Raw genomic sequence first — 20,136 nt, forward strand, 5'->3', positions numbered from 1 at the left:
GCATGGAGTTTCAGGGAAGGTATCGATACATTATAAATATGACTGACTAAAAGTTTAAGGATCTTCTAGTTGAAATTGTTGAATTAGAGCATTCCAAAGTTGGAGGAGACTTGGAGAAGTCACCCAATCCATTTCTCTTAGGGCTTTAAACTGGATTGCTATTTTTGCCCTCTAACTTTATTTTATTTATTTATTTATTTTTTGGTGGTACGTGGGCCTCTCACTGTTGTGGCCTCTCCCGTTGCGGAGCACAGGCTCCGGATGCACAGGCTCAGCGGCCATGGCTCACGGGCCCAGCCGCTCCGCGGCATGTGGGATCTTCCCGGACCGGGGCACGAACCCGTGTCCCCTGCATTGGCAGGCGGACTCTCCACCACTGCGCCACCAGGGAAGCCCTAACTTTATTTTTAACAGTTAACACAATCACATAGTTCACAAATCAAAATTATGTAAAAAGATATACTTTCAGAAAACTTACTGCTACCCCTGTTCCTGTGACCTCATTCCCCACCCCCTCCTCTATTAGTAATTATATATATATATACTATTTTCTTATGTATATTCTGGGATTTCTTTATGCAGACACAAGCAAATATGAATACAATTTTTTATTCTTCCTTACATATGAGGTATCAGATTTTATTCTGCATCTTGCTTTTTTTCACTTAACAATAATTCCTAGAGATGTTTTCACATTAGTACTTAGAGCACTTTCCCATTCTGTTGTTTTGTTTCTAAATACAATTTTTTTGATTTAGGATAGTTTTAGATATACAGAAAAATTGCAGAGATAATATGGAATTCCTGTATACTCTACACCAGTTTCCTCTTTAATTAACAGCTCATGTGTACATTTTCCACAACTAATGTACCATTATTGATACATTATTAACCAAAGACCATATTTTATTTCGATTTCTTTAGTTTTTTTCCTAATGTCTTTTTTCTGTTCCAGGATCCCACCTAGGATACTACATTTGATTTAGTTGTTAGATCTCCTTAGGCTGTTCTTGTCTGTGACAGTTAAACTGGACCACTCTTTTTTTTTTTTTTTTTTTTTTTCGATATGCGGGCCTCTCACTGTTGTGTGGCCTCTCCTGTTGTGGAGCACAGGCTCTGGACGCGCAGGCTCAGCGGCCATGGCTCACGGGCCCAGCCGCTCCGCGGCATGTGGGATCTTCCCGGACCGGGGCACGAACCTGTATCCCCTGCATCGGCAGGCGGACTCTCAACCACTGCGCCACCAGGGAAGCCCTGGACCACTCTTAAGTTACTTCACTCTAAGAGATCTCCAGGAGAACATATTTTGTAATTTTTAGTATTAAACTTCCCTGTTCTGAAATTCCCAAATCTATTCCCTTACTATTGTAGTTAAGTTTTATCTTCTTAGTGAGGCAATATATAGTGATAAAGACAGCTCTAGAGACAGTTATACTTTGGTTCTAATCTTGAACCCCGTGTTTACAGTGTGATCTTGGACAGTTTATTTAACCTTTCTAAATTCTTTTCATTTCTGATATGCAGTACTAACCTGGCAGTGTTGTTTTCCCCATCCTCTAAATATAGATATTATACATTTTGGTTAGATCAGTATTTAATCTTCACATTATTGTTATTAGGTAATGGTATTCACAGCTGAGCTGTGTAGTATACTGATTACTTGTACTATAGTCCGCATTTTTTTTTGTTTTCCTTTGTGTCACTATTTGACTTGCTTTTTTCTTAATTATCCCCAAACTCTTTACCAGTAGCGTAGATCTCAGTTATTTGAATGCATCAGGTTTGCCTGGGACATCTCTCCCAGAACCTTCTGACCTCTTCTAATTTATACTGTTGTATAATAGTTACCCTCCAGAATTGATGTACAACTGTCAACGTGTCATCTCCTTTACTTTCATTTTGAGGATTTCCTTCTCTCTTGTGTTGGATGGATCCCTTGTTTCTCAGATTACTTTTTTCTTCTTTGTTTTACTCATTACGTTGAATGTATCCACCAGTAGGTAGCTTCCTAATAAAGGGAACATGGGAGGAAGTTTTTTGAGACCTTGTATGTCTGAAAATGTGTTTGTACAACCTTTACACTGAAGTTTGGTGGAGTTTAGAAATTTGGGTTGGATATATTCTTCCTTTAGAAATTTGAAGACAAATATATTGCCTTGTAGAGTCTAGTATTGCCATTATGACTCTTGGTATTTTGATTTTTCATAATGATGTGTTTATTTTCATTTTATGTGCTGAGTAATAGGTATAAATATTTTCAAACTGGAAACTTAAGTTTATTTTCAGGAAATTTTCTTGACTTAACTAGTACGATATTCTCCTCTCCATTTTCAGTTCTCTCTGGAATTCTTATTAGACCTCCTGGATTGATCCTCTAGTTGTATCTTATCTTGCCCCTTTTTCATTTATTTGCTTCTGTTTTAATTCTTAAAAAATTTTCTCAACTTTCTTTTACCCTATTATATTTTATTTCTGCCATCGTTTTAATTTCAAAGAGCTCTTTGTTTTCTGATTGTTTCTGTCTGTAACATCTTTTTGATTCTAGTATCTTCTTTTGTTAAAAATTTTTTTTAATTGAAGTATAGTTGATTTTCAACATTGTGTTAATTTCTGCTGTATCTCTTGTCATTTTGAGGATATTAAAGAGATATATGGCCTTCTTTTCAATACTCAGTTTTTTATGAATTGCTTTTCACTTATGTTTATTCTAGTTTCTCTATTTCTTGTTTGATGTGGTCCTCAAAGAACTAGTATTCATGACTGTCTCCTTTTGTTTAAGAGTTGAGCACTAAAAATTTGATTTTAAGCTCTATCGTGGGTTTATTGGGCTTCTCTGTAGGACAATCTGGCTGAGTTCTTTTGGGGGAAGAAGTCTGATGTTAGCTCTTTTAAGTCTTTTTGCCAGTCACATTTCTTTTTTTTTAAAATTAATTAATTAATTTTAATTTTTGGCTGCTTTGGGTCTTCGTTGCTGTACACAGGCTTTCTCTAGTTGCAGGGAGTGGGGGCTACTCTTTGTTGCGGTGTGCGGGTTTCTCATTGCGGTGGCTTCTCTTGTTGCAGAGCACAGGCTCTAGGCGCGTGGGCTTCAGTAGTTGTAGCACGCAGGCTTCAGTAGTTGTGGCTTGCAGGCTCTAGAGCTCAGGCTCAGGAGTTGTGGCGCAGGGGCTTAGTTGCTCCACGGCATGTAGGATCTTCCCAGACCAGGGCTTGAACCCATGTGCCCTGCATTGGCAGGCGGATTCTTTGTTTTGTTTTTTGTTTTTTTTAGCGGTACGCGGGCCTCTCACTGTTGTGGCCTCTCCCGTTGCGGAGCACAGGCTCTGGACGCGCAGGCTCAGCAGCCATGGCTCACGGGCCCAGCCGCTCCGCGGCATGTGGGATCTTCCCGGACCGGGGCACGAACCCGTGTCCCCTGCATTGGCAGGCAGACTCTCAACCACTGTGCCACCAGGGAAGCCCCGCAGGCGGATTCTTAACCACTGCACCACCAGGGGAGTCCCGCCAGTCACACTTCTTAAAGAAGAGTTGTCCAGTGTCCTGCTGGAGAGGATAAGATTGGTTGCCAGCTTTCTTGGAGCTGAATGGAGACAGGGTTTGAAGATAACATTAGAGTATATGAATTTAATTTACTTTGTTTTTAATACTGTTTGTACTTCAGCCTTCTCTTAAATCTTGTATTCACCAGTCCAGAAACCCTCTATTTTCCTTTCTCATAGCATAATCTATAATCTTCTGATGAAGCGGGAGAGGAACCTGGCTGTGTGGAATAGAGGAGGGGATGTGAGGGTGTCAGTCTCCCTTTTAAACAGATTTTCATCCATTCCTTTCATTTTTAGCACCATCTTTACCCTTATTTCTAGATGTACATGGTACCTACATTGGGGGGGTTCTCTGGCACAAATTAGATTGTTTCTCAGCTTTCCCCATTGTCAGTTTAAAATTGATCTTTATAGAATCTATTAGGTCAGGTACCACTTTGCATTTGCTTTCTAGCTTCTAACTGATTTTCTGAGAATCAACACATTTCAACATTTAGAATTGCTTAGGGTTTTCAGTTTCTGTTCTTTATTTTTCTCTTTTTTTAAAAATAAATTTATTTTTGTCTGCACTGGGTCTCCATTGCTGCGTGAGGGCGTTCTCTAGTTGCGGCGAGCGGGGGCTACTCATGGTTGTGGTGCACGTGTTTCTCATTGCAGTGGCTTCTCTTGTTGCAGAGCACGGGCTCTAGGTGCGTGGGGTTCAGTAGTTGTGGCACGCGGGCTCAGTAGTTGTGGCTTGCGGGCTCTAGAGCACAGGCTCAGTAGTTGTAGCGCACGGGCTGAGTTGCTCAACAGCACGTGGGATCTTCCTGGACCAGGGCTCGAACCCGTGTCCCCTGCATTGGCAGGCGGATTCTTAACTGCTGCACCACCAGGGAAGTCCCTCCTCTTCTTTTTTAAAAGTACATTTTATAAAATTAAAACCAACTCATTTATATCCATGTTTATAGCAGCATTATTCACAGTAGCCAAAAGGTAGAAGCAGTCCAAGTGTTCACATGGTACTGTGTATACATACAATGAAATATTCAGCCTTATAAAGGAAGAAAATTCTGACACATGCTTTAACATGGATGAACCTTGATGATGTTATGCTAAGTGAAATAAGCCAATCACAAAAGGACAAATACTGTATAATTTTTTAAATTAACTGATAATAAGCATTACTGTTATCTCAACCTGCCATTGTGAGATTGCATAAAACCTTGCCCAGACACCCCGCATAGACGTCTCTTTGAGATGAAGTCCAAGCTCTTCTGCCCTAGTTAGACCCTTTCAGAGTCTGGATTCTACCTTCCTATCTCTAACCTTATTGCTAGAACTCATCTTTACCTATTACTGTTAGACAGGTTTTTGTTTTTGTTTTTTTTAAGTTAAAAAAAAATCATCATCAAGGTGTTACGTGCTGTACGGAACACACATCTTTGCATTTTAAGTTTTCTGTTCTAAGAATCATAGAATCTTACAGGTCATTTATCTATTTAACAGATGTCCACTGTGTGCCAAGCATAGAGCTAGGTCCCGGGGGATGTAGTTTTTAACAGATCAGGTATAATCTCTGTTCTCTTCTTGTTTATGGTCTAGCAGGGAGCAGTAAAGTAGATTTAAATCTTTATATTTGTACCTTCCAACCTCTGTTCTTGGACCTCCCCTCCAATCCATCCTCCACATTGATATCAGAGTGAACTTTATAAAAATGTAAATCAGAGTAACTTCTTACTAAAAACAAAAACATTTTGACTGTGCTTAATGCCACAGAATAGTACACTTAAAAATGGTTAAAATGGTAAATCTTATGGTATAGTTTATCACAATAAAATTTTTTAAAAATTGTAAAAACTCAAAAAAACCCCACCTTTGTAGTTTTTTGTTTTTTGGTTTTTTTTTGCTTTTGTTTAAATCACTCTTAGAATAAGGTCTAAAATCTTTCCAAATGATCTACATTGCTCACACTGAATATTTTGGCTCCTCCCCATCCGTCCATTCTTGAGCATATCTCCCACCATCTCTCTCTGTTTCAGCCATACTGACCTTTTTTAAGTTATAACTCTTAACCGATCTCCATCTTGTTATATATTCCCTCTTCCCCTTTGTCAGATTAACTCCAGCTTATCCTTTAGCTTCAAGAAATTTCTTCAAGCCTTTGCTGACTTCCTCAGAGTAGTTTATTTTCCCATCCTTTATAGACTGTCAACACTGTCCTTCTCCTTGCTGCCTTTATTAAAAACTGTAATTATTTGTCTGTTAAAATTTCTGTTTTCCATTTGTTCTGTAAGTTCCACAGAGGTAGCGTTCATGAATTTATTGTTCATTGCTGTATTCTAAGCACATTGCATAGTGCTTGGCGTATAGCGGGAGCTCACTAAATATTTTCAAATAAGTGAATGATTTATGATTTTTACCGTACTTAGTTTCAGGCTTTGAGGTAGCTTGCTACCTCAAAAATACACATAAAAGGGGCTTCCCTGGTGGCGCAGTGGTTGGGAGTCCGCCTGCCGATGCGGGGGACGCGGGTTCGTGCCCCGGTCCGGGAGGGTACCGCGTGCCGCGGGGCGGCTGGGCCCGTGGGCCGTGGCCGCTGGGCCTGCGCGTCCGGAGCCTGTGCTCCGCAGCGGGAGAGGCCACGACAGTGAGAGGCCCGCGTACCGCAAAAAAAAAAAAAACAAAAAACCACATAAAAGAGGATAATTAAAAGAAAAACAGAATAAGACATAAAAACCTAACGTAGGAGGAGAAAGGTTTGATATGCCAAGTATCTGGTATGAATCTGAAGAGCCTGAAGAGTCAGTGGCTCAAGATGAGGAAAATGATGACTCGGAAAAGGCTATTGGATTTATCAAGAACTAATTGATAATTTTTAAAAAGTGGTCTCAGTAGAGTTTTGGAGAGTCAAGAAGTCAGTCATTGTAAATGGCATATTTGAAGAGTGAGTTTGTGATTTAACCAAATATGTTTCTGGGTTCTTAAAGTATTATTTAACCCCTTTATTATGGGGAAATTTAAACATATAAAAAGATACAGAGAATAGTGTCATGAACCCCCATAAACTCGTACTCAGCTTCAACAATTATCCCCCCCGCCCCCACATACCAGAGTGAGTTGAAGAAAATCCCGTATATCCTATCCTATCATTGCAAATATTTTGGTATGATTGCTAAAAGATGAGAACTTTCTTATTGGTATATTCTTGACATTCATGGATATAGTTGCCCACAGAGGCCTTTATTTTTGGGATACTTTGCATTACATGCTTTGAGACTTAACATTTTAGGATCTTTAAATCTTTGCTATCCAATTGAACTTTCTGTGATGGAGGAATTGTCCCATATTTGTGCTGTTTAATATGGCGGTGGCTACAGTGACTGAGAACTGATTTCAAAATTTTATTTCACTTTAATTTCAGTAGTCTCATGTGGCTAATTAACCCTTTATCTGGCTTTAACCCTCCTCTTAAAACTGAAGAATATCCCTTTCAGAAATCTGTGCATGTGTACTTTAAATTATCTACATAATCAAGGTGAGTTAAGTTGATTATAATAGGGAAATAGAGAATGTGATGACTCATGAATTTAGACAGATTTTAGGCCACCTCTGGACTAAAGATATTTTAATCTGTAGTACTAAAGGCTGCATAAAATCCATTCTTAGATCTTTTAAATCTCTGTCCTTGGTGTCTAGCATAATGTCCTTCATACAGGCAACCATAAAATATTGAATCTGTCCAGTCATTAGGAATCTGAGTAAACAGGTCTTTCTTTCTTCTTTAAGCAGGTGAGGGAAGCACCAACATATTGACATTAAGTAAATAGGACAAAACTAGATGGCTATTGAAGTTACTAATTTGCAAACCTTTTATGTTTGTTTATCAAGTTGTTTAATATGGAATGTTTCTTTCCTTCGGCCTGTGAAACTTCTATAGTTAATGTGATATGGGGGAAAAGTTGTGGGGCAGGAGTTAGGGATACTGAACTGTGGTCTTTGCTCCGTGACCTTATACATTATGAGCTCTTAAAGCATTCATTTTAACCTCTCTAGGTAAAATGAGGAGAATCTACCCAAATAACATGGCCTGCATAGATGGTCCTCTGTAGGCTCCACCCAGGGACTTACTGTCAGCACTCTCTCATATATTCCTACCTATTTAATGCTCTCAGAGCTTTCAGAAATTGAAAGTAGTTCCTCTTCACAGAAAGACTGAGTACATTTAGTTTTTTATTTAAAAAATTTTTTTATTTTATTTATTTATTTTTGGCTGTGTTGGGTCTTCATCGCTGCTCACGGGCTTTCTCTAGTTGCAGTGAGCGGGGGCTACTCTTCACTGCGGTGCGCGGCCTTCTCATTGCGGTGGCTTCTCTTGTTGCAGAGCACGGGCTCTATGCACGTGGGCTTCAGTAGTTGTGGCACAAGGGCTCAGTAGTTGTGGCTCACGGGCTCTAGAGCACAGGCTCAGTAGTTGTGGCGCACGGGCTTAGTTAGTTGCTCCGTGGCATGTGGGATCTTCCCAGACCAGGGATCGAACCCGTGTCCCCTGCATTGGCAGGTGGATTCTTAACCAGTGCTCTACCAGAGAAGCCCCCCCCTTTTTTTTTAAATTATTTATTTCATTTATTTATTTTTGGCTGCATTGGAACGTTTAGTTTTAAATAAAGCATTCCTTTTGTTCTTTCAAAATTCTTTAGTTGAACTTTCCTCTCCAAAATATTGTACATTTGTTTTCAAAATCTCTGATACTGCAATAATTAGTCTTCTATGTAAAAACAATCTAAATAGTTATTTCAACCTCAGTCTGATTGATATTATTCTAAATACTGTGATGATTTATTTTTATTTTTCAGAATTTTTTCATTTGTGCCTGGTTATGGCTTGAAGTGTGTTCTTCCCAAATTCGTATGTTGAAGTTTAACCTCTAGTACCTCAGATGCAACTGGTTAAGGTGAGGTCCTCCTGGGGTAGGATGGGCCGCTATACAGTATGACTTGTGTCCTTATAAAAAGGGGAAATTTGGACACAGATATACACAGAGAGAATGCCATCTGAAGGTGAAGGCAGAGATCAGGGTGATGCTTCTGTACACCAAGGGATGCCAAGGACTGCCAGCAAACCACCAGAAGCTAGGGAAGAGGCTTGGAACAGATTCTTTTCACAGCCCTCAGAAGGAACTAACTCTGCCAACACCTTGATTTTGGATTTGTAGCCTCCAGAACTGTGAGACAATAAATATCTGTTGTTTAAACCAGTTTGTGGTACTTTGTTATAGCAGCCCTAGCAAACTAATACAGTGCTTAATATCGCTTTGCAACCAAATACAGAAATATAGCACCTCCTGACAGCTGTAATGGTTAATGTGTATTTCCTGTCAAACTATCAATACTAAATATCAACTGACATTTGATTACTTACTACAGATCAGACCCTGTTGTAAGTACTTTACAGTCTTAACTAGTTTAACCCTTAAAACCAACTCCGTGAGATCTTTGGAGAAGTGGTTGGTTTCAGGGCTGGGACAGGGAAAATACAAAATAAGCTGGAGAGTATTCTGGTGCCAGAAAATAAGGAAGTGTTTATGAAAGGATGGGGACATGTTGAAAGGGCACAGGAGCCAAAGTGAAAGAGCGCCCAATAGAGAAAGCTGGAAATTTTTGAGCAACAAAATAAATAATGGTGATATTGGATTATAACCCACATAATCAAGATATTTATGAATACTTATTTAAATAAATAAATAGATAAGAAAGGACCGCTCTTATAGTAGATAGAATGAGGGAAATAGAAAATCACCATTGGAATACCACAGTGCTGATTGCTACAGGCAAGATCCATTTGATGAATGCTAAAATTAGAGGGCAAAATTTTGCAAAGACACAGGATATTTGAATAATCTCAAAGTATCTTCCTCAAGATATTTATTATTTACGAGGGGAAAAATGGTAACTTATGGTAGAGAAACTCTGTGGAGATTGCCATAATCAAGCCATCAAGGTTAACATCACTAGGAATAAGACATTACTATGACATCATGTATTTCTTTTATGATGCACTGAGAAAGGCACATCAGTTCTGTGGTGGTCTTGTCAAAAATGTATGACCTCATTCTAATGAGAAAACATTAGACAAATCTAAATTGAGGGACATTACACAAAATAACTGACCAGTTTGCTTTACAAGTGTCAAGGTCATAAAAACAGGAAAGACAGGAAATGTCACCGATGAGAGGAGACTAAGGAGGTTTGTAACTTTTCTGTAAAATAAAAAGTTGACAGAAAACAAACTTATGGTTACCAAGGGGGATAGGTGGGGAGGGATCAATTAGGAGTTTGGGAATAGCAGATACAGACTACTATATATAAAATAGATAAACAACAAGGTCCTACGGTATAGCACAGGGAACTATATTCAATATCTTGTAATAAGCTATAATGGAAAAGAATATAACAACAACAAAATATATATATATATTAAAAAGACAGTCACTTTGCTGTATACCAGAAACTAACACAACATTGAAATCAAATATATTTCAATGTAAAAAAGTTGAAATATTTCTATAAGATAGGTACTACTGTTATTCTTATTTTACCGTGAGGAAATTCAGGCACAGATAGGTTAAATAACTTGTCTCAGTAGTATATACAGTTAGTAACTGGCCAAACTTGGGTTTCAGCTCAACAGCCTGGTTCTAGAGCTCCACTACTAAGACACTAAACTATACAACCTTTCCTTGATAAATTTTGTATAGGTAGAAGGTGTGCAGAAAGTACAGGATACTTTGGTGTTCCCAGAACCATAAGAGTGAAAAAACTGTAATCATCTCTGGAAAGTTGAGCTACATGAACTAAATGTTAGATAAGATTAAGTGTTTTTTCTCAGGTATTTTGCGGTACTGGACTTCTGTAATTTATATGACAAAATTCTTAATACATGTAACTTACAGTTAAGTAGAGAGTAAGGTAAACAAATTAGTTTTAAAATTCAGTGGCTTTAAGGACTTCCCTGGTGGGTCAGTGGTTAAGAATCCACCTACCAATGCAGGGGCACAGGTTCGATCCCTGGTCCAGGAAGATCCCACATGCCGTGGAGCAGCTAAGCCTGTGCGCCACAACTACTGAGCCTGCACTCTAGAGCCTGTGAGCCACAACTACTGAGCCCGTGTGCCACAACTACAGAAGCCCGCGCTCCTAGAGCCCGTGCTCTGCAACAAGAGAAGCCACCACAATGAGAAACCCACACACCACAACGAAGAGTAGCCCCTGCTCGCCACAACTAGAGAAAAGCTGTGTGCAGCAACGAAGACCCTACGCAGCCAAAAATAAATTAATTAATTACAAAAAAGAAAGTTTAAAAGTTCAGTGGCTTTGATAAAATTTGCTTTGTTGATGATTGTGTTACTGGCTGACACTGAATAAGAAGTAATAAGAATCACTTCACATGTTACTTATACACAAGGAAAATCATAGGTTTGTTTAATCATGGAATTAAAATGTGACATTCAAATGAGAATTGTCCAGTCACATCAAGAAGGCAAAAGTACAACTGAAAAAAGTCTTTGTATTTGTAATATCTTACTGAAAAGATAATAGCTTGTTAACTTGCAATTCTAAGATCTGAACAATAAGAGAGGCTTAAGCTGAAACATAGTCAATTTTTTTTTAATATCTTTATTGGAGTATAATTGCTTTACAATGGTGTGTTAGTTTCTGCTGTATAACAAGGTGAATCAGCTATACGTATACATATATCCCCATATCTCCTCCCTCTTGCGTCTCCCTCCCGCCCTCCCTATCCCACCCCTCTAGATGGACACAAAGCACTGAGCTGATCTCCCTGTGCTATGAAACATAGTGAATTTAAGTCATATATATGGAAGAATTTCCTGACTGAAAAGGTTGTAGAAATATTAAGAGTGGGTTATGAAATCACCTGGAGATATTTCCTTTTTTAAACAGAGAAATGATTTCTTGGAAGAGCTAGGCATACTCAGACAGAACCAGGAGTATACCTACAATACTTAACAGATTTCTATTTTGTGTTGTATAGAACCATATTTGTTGATAATTAAATATTCTTGTTAGTTTTAGTTGGTCTTCCTTGCCTCAATATATGCTTTCTTTTATCAGAACTTCTTGATGACTGACTGAATAAATTTATATAATACAGAATAAATTATATGGCATGGGTTGGGAGTGGGATAGGAAGAAAAGTATTAGAACATAATGCTGTATGAAGTTTTGTGTGTATGGTGACACAGGAGTATTAAGTATAAATGTTACAATATTCTTGGAAGAAAAATGAATAGCCACAGTGTTCAGGATAAGATTAGTTAGGCTTTGATTGAAATGGTCATTTAAATTGCCTTTATATAGGAGGATATAAAGAATGTACTATTAGGGATTTTGAAAACTATTTTGGAGAAATAAGCTTAGCTGAAGAGATTTGAATGAATACAGAAGAAATGCAAATACAGAAGGAATGCTGTTTTAAAATTAGATATGTCTAATCTTTCTATGAAAAGGAGCTATTTTAATTTCCAGAAACTAAATAGCTTCCAGAAGCTATTGATCATAAATGGGTAGGAATATATGAAAGGGTGCTAAAATATGTCTTTGGACAATGTAAAAGAGCCACCTAAGTGGACTATAAGTGGACTATACTCTTTCTCTGGAGTTTTGGGTTACCCTCAATACAAGGAAGATACAACAACTTGAATGCTGACCAGGTGAGAGAGACATTGAGATCCTGATCTAGTATTTGGAGATTGTCTTTTTTTTTTTTTTAATTCATGCATGCATGCATGCATGTATGCTGTGGGTCTTAGTTGCGGCCCGTGGGATCTTTTTTTTTTTTTTTTTTTAGTTGCGGCATGTGGACTTTGCAGCACGCATGCGGGATCTAGTTCCCCAACCAGGGATCGAACCCTGGCCCCCTGCATTGGGAGTGCAAAGTCTTACTCACTGGACCACCAGGGAAGTCCCTGGAGATTCAGTCTTTAAAACAAAACAGGGCTTCCCTGGTGGCGCAGTGGTTGAGAGTCCGCCTGCCGATACAGGGGACACGGGTTCGTGCCCCGGTCCGGGAAGATCCCACATGCTGCGGAGTGGCTAGGCCCGTGAGCCATGGCCGCTGAGCCTGCGGGTCTGGAGCCTGTGCTCTGCAACGGGAGAGGCCACAATAGTGAGAGGCCCGCGTACCGCAAAAAAACCCAAAAAACAAAAAACTACCTTGAACTAAAATATTAAAGAATTTATCCTCTATACCTAAATGACACATACTTGTATTGTACGGTATATGTATTGACAGTTTTAAACCCAATGAGAGCAAAGACTTTATTTATTGTAATTTAAAAAAAAATTGGTATGCTGGAAAATGTGTGTTTTACTAGAGTTGAAGGGAGGGTATTTTCGAGCTTTGTTTTTCTTTCTTGGGTTTTTAGTTTTGATTACTTCATTATTATTGAGCAATGTTTTTCCAGAGTCAAAACTTATTTGCTTAACTTTTGCTGTAGAAAAGTTAAGGTGCATATTAAAGAAACTACACTCACAGTTTAGAGAAAGACTTTTAATCGGTAACACAGACACTATGATAGTCTTAAACTGTTGCTTCATCCTCCTTCAAAGCATGTGTCCTTTATTCTCCATAAAGAAAAACAAAAGGTGTATTTTTTTTTGAACAGACCAACCTATGATTGCTTGCTTTTTTCACTCTTAATGACAATTTTTAATGAACAGAAAATGTTAGTTTTAATGTAGATAGATGTATCAATCTATAAAAATCTGTGATTTTTGTGTCCCATTTTAAGAAGTTTTTCCATAGCTTGAGTAATGAAGATAGTCTCCCCTATTATATTTTAGAAATTTTGTTTTGTTTTTTGTGTTTTGTTTTGCTTTGCCTTTCACATTTAGGTTTATAATCCAACTGAAATTGATCTTTATGTGTACTATGAAATAGATGTCAGGTTTAATTTTTTTCAGTATGGGTATGTAATTATCCCAACATCATGTATTTAAAAACATTTCTTTTCCTCAGTGCTCTGCCATGTCGGTTTTATAATGACCAACTGTCTATAAATTCATTGACCTGGTTCTAGAATTTCTATTCTTCTAATTGCTTTGTCTACCCTTGCAACAATACAAAACTTACTCACTATAACTTAATATAAAAATTACTGATTTACCAGAGAGCAAATCCTCCCACCTTATTCTTTTTTGGGGGGGGGGGTGTACGCGGGCCTCTCACTGTTGTGGCCTCTCCTGCTGCGGAGCACAGGCTCCGGACGAGCAGGCTCAGTGGCCATGGCTCACGGGCCAAGTTGCTCTGCGGCATGTGGGATCTTCCCGGACCGGGGCACAAACCCGTGTCCCCTGCATCGGCAGGCGGACTCTCAACCACTGCGCCACCAGGGAAGCCCTTCCCACCTTATTCTTTTTATTTAAGGGTGGCTTGGCAATTCTGGCCTTTTGCAACCCTGGGGAAGGTTTTTAAAATAGAGCTTCAATTTCTTTAAGATTTTCTTTTTTCTTTCTTCTTTTTCTAGGACTTTGTACATTTCATCTACTGTTTCAAATTTATTAGTGCAAATTACTCATATTACTCATGTTTTTAAGTCTGCAGGATCTGTAATCATGCTTCATTAATTTCTAATACTAGTTATCTGTGCCTTTCATTTCTTCTTGGTAAGACTTACTGGAGGTTTATAAATTTAATAGTTTTTTGTTCAAAGAACTTAAACAGCCTTGGTCAGCCTTGTTGACTCTCAATTGTGTGTTTTCTGTTTTACTTCTGCTCTTTATTTCCTTTCTTATAGTTTCTTTGGTTTATTTTGCTGGTCTTTTCCAACTTCTTGAGAGAGGGATACATAGCTCATGTTTAGTTTTTTTTCCCCCCTAATATATGCTCATATAAGTGTGTGTGTGTGTGTGTGTGTGTGTGTAATTGTATAAATTTCCCTTTAAGTACTATTATAGTAGTGTTTTGGAGATTTGCTCTGCAGTATTTTTGTCATTCAGTACAAAATGCTTTCTAATTTCTATTTTGATTTCTCCTTTGACTCATTGGTTATTAGAAGTATATTATTTCAAAACACTTGGGGACTTTCTAGTTTTCTTTATATTTTTGATTTCTACTTTAATCGTACTGTGGTCAGAGAATATATTTTCACTGTTTTTAATTTTCTTGAGACTTTTCTTTATGGTCCATATGTTATGTCAGTTTTAATAAATATTCCCTTTGTGCCTGAAAAGAATGAATTTGTTAGGTGCAGAATTCAATATATGATCACTAGATCAGTTTTGTTAATCAAGTGGTTCAAATATTATGTGTCTTTATCAAATTTTTGTCTATTTTGTTATTGAGAGAGGTATGTTAAAATTTCCCATGGTGATTGTGGCTCTGTATATGTGTCCTTGTAGTTCTTCCATTTTTAACTTGCAGGTTTTTGAGACTTTTTTTCTGGCCACACCGCGTGGCATGCAGTATCTTAGTTCCCCAACCAGGGATCAAACCTGTGCCCCCTGCAGTGGAAGCGCAGATTCTTAGCCACTGGACGTCCAGGGAAGTCCCTGGAAATAAATCATCCAGGGACTTATCATCATCAAGTGTTCCACTATTTCTTTTTTTTTTTTTTTTTTTTGTGGTACGTGGGCCTCTCACTGTTGTGGTCTCTCCCATTGCAGAGCACAGGCTCCGGACGCGCAGGCTCAGTGGCCATGGCTCACGGGCCCAGCTGCTCCGCGGCATGTGGGATCTTCCCGGACCGGGGCACGAACCCGTATCCCCTGCATTGGCAGGCGGACTCTCAACCACTGCGCCACCAGGGAAGCCCCCACTATTTCTAGTAATGCTTTTTGCCCTAACGTTTACCTTTTTTTTTTTCCTTTTGCGGTACGTGGGCCTCTCACTGTTGCGGCCTCTCCCGTTGCGGAGCACAGGCTCTGGACGCACAGGCTCAGCGGCCATGGCTCACGGGCCCAGCCGCTCTGCGGCATGTGGGATCTTCCCGGACCGGGGCACGAACCCGTGTCCCCTGCATCGGCAGGTGGGCTCTCAACCACTGCGCCACCAGGGAAGCCCAAAGTTTACTTTGATGTTAGTATAGGTATACCATCTTTCTTTTGGCTAATGTTTTCATAGTATTTATATTTTTCTATCCTTTTTAATTAATTTATTTATTTTGGCTGCCCTGCCCGGCATATGGGGATCTTAGTTCCCTGACCTACCAGGGCTCGAACCCGTGTCCCCTGCATTGGCAGGCAGATTCTTAACCACTGTGCCACCAGAGAAGTCCCTCTATCTTTTTACTTTCAACATTTTTGTATTCTTATGTTTCAGATGTGGCTTAGTAGTCATCTAGTTAAGTTTTGTGTTTGTCCAGTCTGATAATTGTTTTTAAAATTGGAACATTAGTACATTTACATTTAATATAATTATATATTTGGATTTAAAATAAATCTACCACCTTCTCAATGTGCTTTCTTTTTGTCCTGAGTGTTTCTTTTTCTCTTCTTGTGTTATTTGAATTTATAATGTTTTAAAAAATTATTCCATATTCTTTATTAATTGGGAAGTTATACAATTTTTTTTTCTTTTTCTTTGTGTGATTAGCCCAGAAGTTGTAGCATGCAGCCATGACTTACAAAAGTTTACAGGTAATTGATTCCTTTACGCTTCTGGGCAGTGCAGGGACCTTGGCAGTCTAATTCTACTTACCATTCTTCCTTCTGACTTGACTTACTATGTATACTTTAAGTGTGTGTGTGTGTGTGTGTGTGTAAAACCCCATAAGATGTTATTATTTCAGACAGTGATTACTTAGATTTTTTTTTTTACAAGGAAAACTTTTTATTGAAGTGTAACGTATAGAAAAGCATACGAATCTTAAGTGTACAGCTTGAATGAGAAAAATTGCTAGTTATATTGACCTGAATATTCCCATCCTTACAAAATTATTTCTTACATTAATTAATAAATTTGGCCTTCTGGTTCTTAAACCTCAGTTCACTGAGTTTTATCATAAGTGTGCCCCTGTGAGCTATATCTACTTTCATTTTTCCAAGAATTCAGACTCTGGACAACCTTAGTGAATGCTGTCTACTTGATGGTTTCTTTCATTGATTATTTCATTTAGCACTAGGCAGGGACCAACATTGAGTGTAGCCATGAACCAGATAGATGAGATTCCTGTTCTACAGCTTATCATTTGTAAGTTGGGAGAGGTAAACTAGTAAATAAATGCACAAACAAGATAATATGAGTTAAGTTCCTTATATTGCCATTTTTTTCTTATTTTTCCCCGTAAGAAGAAGTGGATCATGCTTTTCTACACTTAGACCTAACAAGTTTTTGAGTAAGGTTAATGCTGGAAAAGCTAGTCTTATGCTAGTACTTATTTTGAACTTCCCACTGAACTGTTCTTTGAGGGTACAGATTATTTCCAAGTCATCTTTTTAAAAACCTTTTTTTTTAATTGAAGTATAGCTGATTTGTGTATAGCAAAGTGATTCAGTTATATATATGTATGTATGTATATATATTCTTTTTTTTTTTTTTTTTTTTTTTGCGATATGTGGGCCTCTCACCGTTGTGGCCTCTCCCGTTGTGGAGCACAGGCTCCGGACGTGCAGGCTTAGCAGCCATGGCTCACGGGCCCAGCCGCTCCGCGGCATGTGGGATCAATCCTCCCAGACCAGGGCACAAACCCATGTCCCCTGCATCGGCAGGTGGACTCTCAACCACTGCGTCACCAGGGAAGCCCCTATATTCTTTTCCATTATGGTTTATTACAGGATATTGAATATAGTTCCCTGTGCTATACAATAGGACCTACTTACTTACTTACTTATTTATTTATGGTTGCATTGGGTGTTCGTTGCTGCACGCGGGCTTTCTCTAGTTGGGGTGAGCGGGGGCTACTCTTTGTTGCGGTGTGTGGGCTTCGCATTGAGGTGGCTTCTCTTGTTGCGGAGCACGGGCTCTAGGTGTGCGGGCTTGAGTAATTGTGGCTTGCGGGCTCAGTAGTTGTGGCTTGTGGGCTCTAGAACACAGGCTCAGTATTTGTGGCGCACGGGCTTATTAGTTGCTTCGCGGCATGTGGGATCTTCCTGGACCAGGGATCGAACCTATGTCCCCTGCATTGGTACGCGGATTCTTAACCACTGCACCACCAGGGAAGTCCCTAGGACCTTTGTGTTTATTTTATATATAGTAATTTGTATCTGCTAATCCAAAACTCCTAATTTATCCCTCCCCCAGCCCCCTTTCCCCTTTGATAACCATAAGCTTGTCTTCTAAGTCTTTGAGTCTGTTTCTGTTTTGTAAATAAGTTCATTTGTATCATATTTTAGATTCTACATATAAGTGATATCATTTGGTATTTGTCTTTCTCTTTCTGACTTAACTTCACTTAGTATGATAGGTCCATCCATGTTGCTGTAAATGGCATTATTTCATTCTTTTTGATGACTGAGTAGTATTCCATTGTATATATATACCATATCTTCTTTATCCATTCATCTGTTGATGGACATTTAGGTTGCTTCCATGTCTTGGCTAGTGCTGCTATGAACATTGGGATGCATGTATCTTTTTTAATTAGTCCAACTCGTCATTTTATCCTTAAGATACATTCATAGATGAATGTTAACTTTGTTGTAGGAATAAAATAAAAGCCCTGCTGCCATCTAAAATACTTCTAGAAATACAATCTTAGGCTGAAAGTAATTTTTTTTTTTTTTGGTCGCCCTGCATGCCTTGCAGGAATCTCAGTTCCCCGAACAGGGATTGAACCTGGGCCATGGCAGTGAAAGCCTGGAATCCTAACCACTAGGCCACCAGGGAGCTTGGCTGAAAGTAGTTTTGAGAGGTAATTTAGTTTTTCTCTCCTCCAGGCAGAACCACATCTGATACTGAATTCGTAAGTTCATAATGTAACCAGGAAAGAAAAGTTCCACGAAACTGGTTTACACGAGGAAAATCTCAGAGGCTCCAAGGAACCTGTTACGCTTGAAGAATAACCAGTAGCTTTCCATCATTGTCAGATGGTATTTGTGTTTGGCAAGGTTAGGAGATGAGACTAGAAAGGCTCAGCTCAAGTTTGAATGCCTGCTAAGGATCTTTAGCTTATGGAGACTGGGGAGCTTTGGAATGTTTATAAATTGTTGAAAGATACCTCTGGCAGTATAGAGGATGGACACTTTGTTTGCAGAGTGCTTTATTCTCTTGTTCACCCTCTTTCAGTGGTTGTAAACTCCTTTGCGTTCAAGGCCTTACTTACATTTGTTTTACATTCTCATCCTCCAACCTCCTTGTTTCCTAGCACTTGGAAGTTTTGGAATGAAGTGAGAAATAGTAGCCATCCAAGCATTAATATATTTGTTTATGTTTTATTCATCTTTGATATGAGTAACCAGTGGGTCATTACCTTTATGTGAATATCTTTTCTGTCTTCACGTTTTGTGTAGTCAAATATTTTTTGTTTTTACTTTGGATGTCTCCATTTCATCATCCTGGAAACTCATATCATAGGTCTAGTGCCTTTAACATAAATATTATTATAAAGAAATAAAGCATATTTATTAAAAAACAACTTTTGAGCCATAAATGTGAAATTACTTATTCAGCAAATATTTTATACAACCAAATTCATTCTCCCTGTTTTTGAATGTTATTGTACAAGTGTAGTTGTAGTTCTCTTCTTTTTTTTTAAGCATCTTTATTGGAGTATGATTGCTTTACAATGGTGTGTTAGTTTCTGCTTTATAACAAAGTGAATCAGCTCTACATATACATATATCCCCATATCTTCTCCCTCTTGCATCTCCCTCCCATCCTCCCTATCCCACCCTTCTCGGTAGTCACAAAGCACCGGGCTGATCTCCTGTGCTATGTGGCTGCTTCCCACTAGCTATCTATTTTACATTTGGTAGTGTATATATGTCCATGTCACTCTCTCACTTCATCCCAGCTTACCCTTCCCCCTCCACATGTCTTCAAGTCCATTCTCTACGTCTGCTTCTTTATTTCTGTCCTACCCCTAGGTTCCTCAGAACCTTTTTTTTTTCTAGATTCCATATATATGTGTTAGCATATAGTATTTGTTTTTCTCTTTCTGACTTACTTCATTCTGTATGACAGAATCTAGGTCCATCCACCTCACTACAAATAACTCAACTTCATTTCTTTTTATGGCTGAGTAATATTCCATTTCTTCCTTTGTTTTTTTTTTTTAAGCTTTAGGAAAAATGAAATCTTTATTCAATTTAGGTCTTTAGAGAAAGGCTACTAGCTTTATTGAACTTCAGTGTTATTGACTAGGTTTGCTACATTGGAGTAGTGTTAGCTTGGTTTAATTGATTTTCTGTTTTGCTGTAGAATTGCATCACCTAGGTGAGACATCTTGTCTGTGATATTGCAGTGAGTTTTGCTTGCAGCTGAGCTTTTTTGCTGTGGTCCCTAGGTACCTTTTTCAGGTGTCTTCGTTACCATGATGGACTACAGATAGTGTTGTTTTTGTGTGTTTGTTTGTTGTATTTTTATGCATAACTCCTAACTAAAATCATAGCATCTGATTTAAGATACTGTTATTATCATAGCATGTTAATCTTTT

General features: G+C 38.6%; 1 protein-coding gene across 3 annotated transcripts in view; it reads left to right on the forward strand.

Moving 5' to 3' along the window:
• Positions 1-20,136, forward strand: part of RAB6A (RAB6A, member RAS oncogene family) — a gene marked incomplete at its 3' end in the record, with an annotated part of 77,851 nt that overhangs the window by 5,696 nt on the left and 52,019 nt on the right. The window lies entirely within an intron of this gene.

The sequence above is a fragment of the Hyperoodon ampullatus genome, assembly GCF_949752795.1.
Source record: "Hyperoodon ampullatus genome assembly, chromosome: 7".
NCBI lineage: Eukaryota > Metazoa > Chordata > Mammalia > Artiodactyla > Ziphiidae > Hyperoodon > Hyperoodon ampullatus.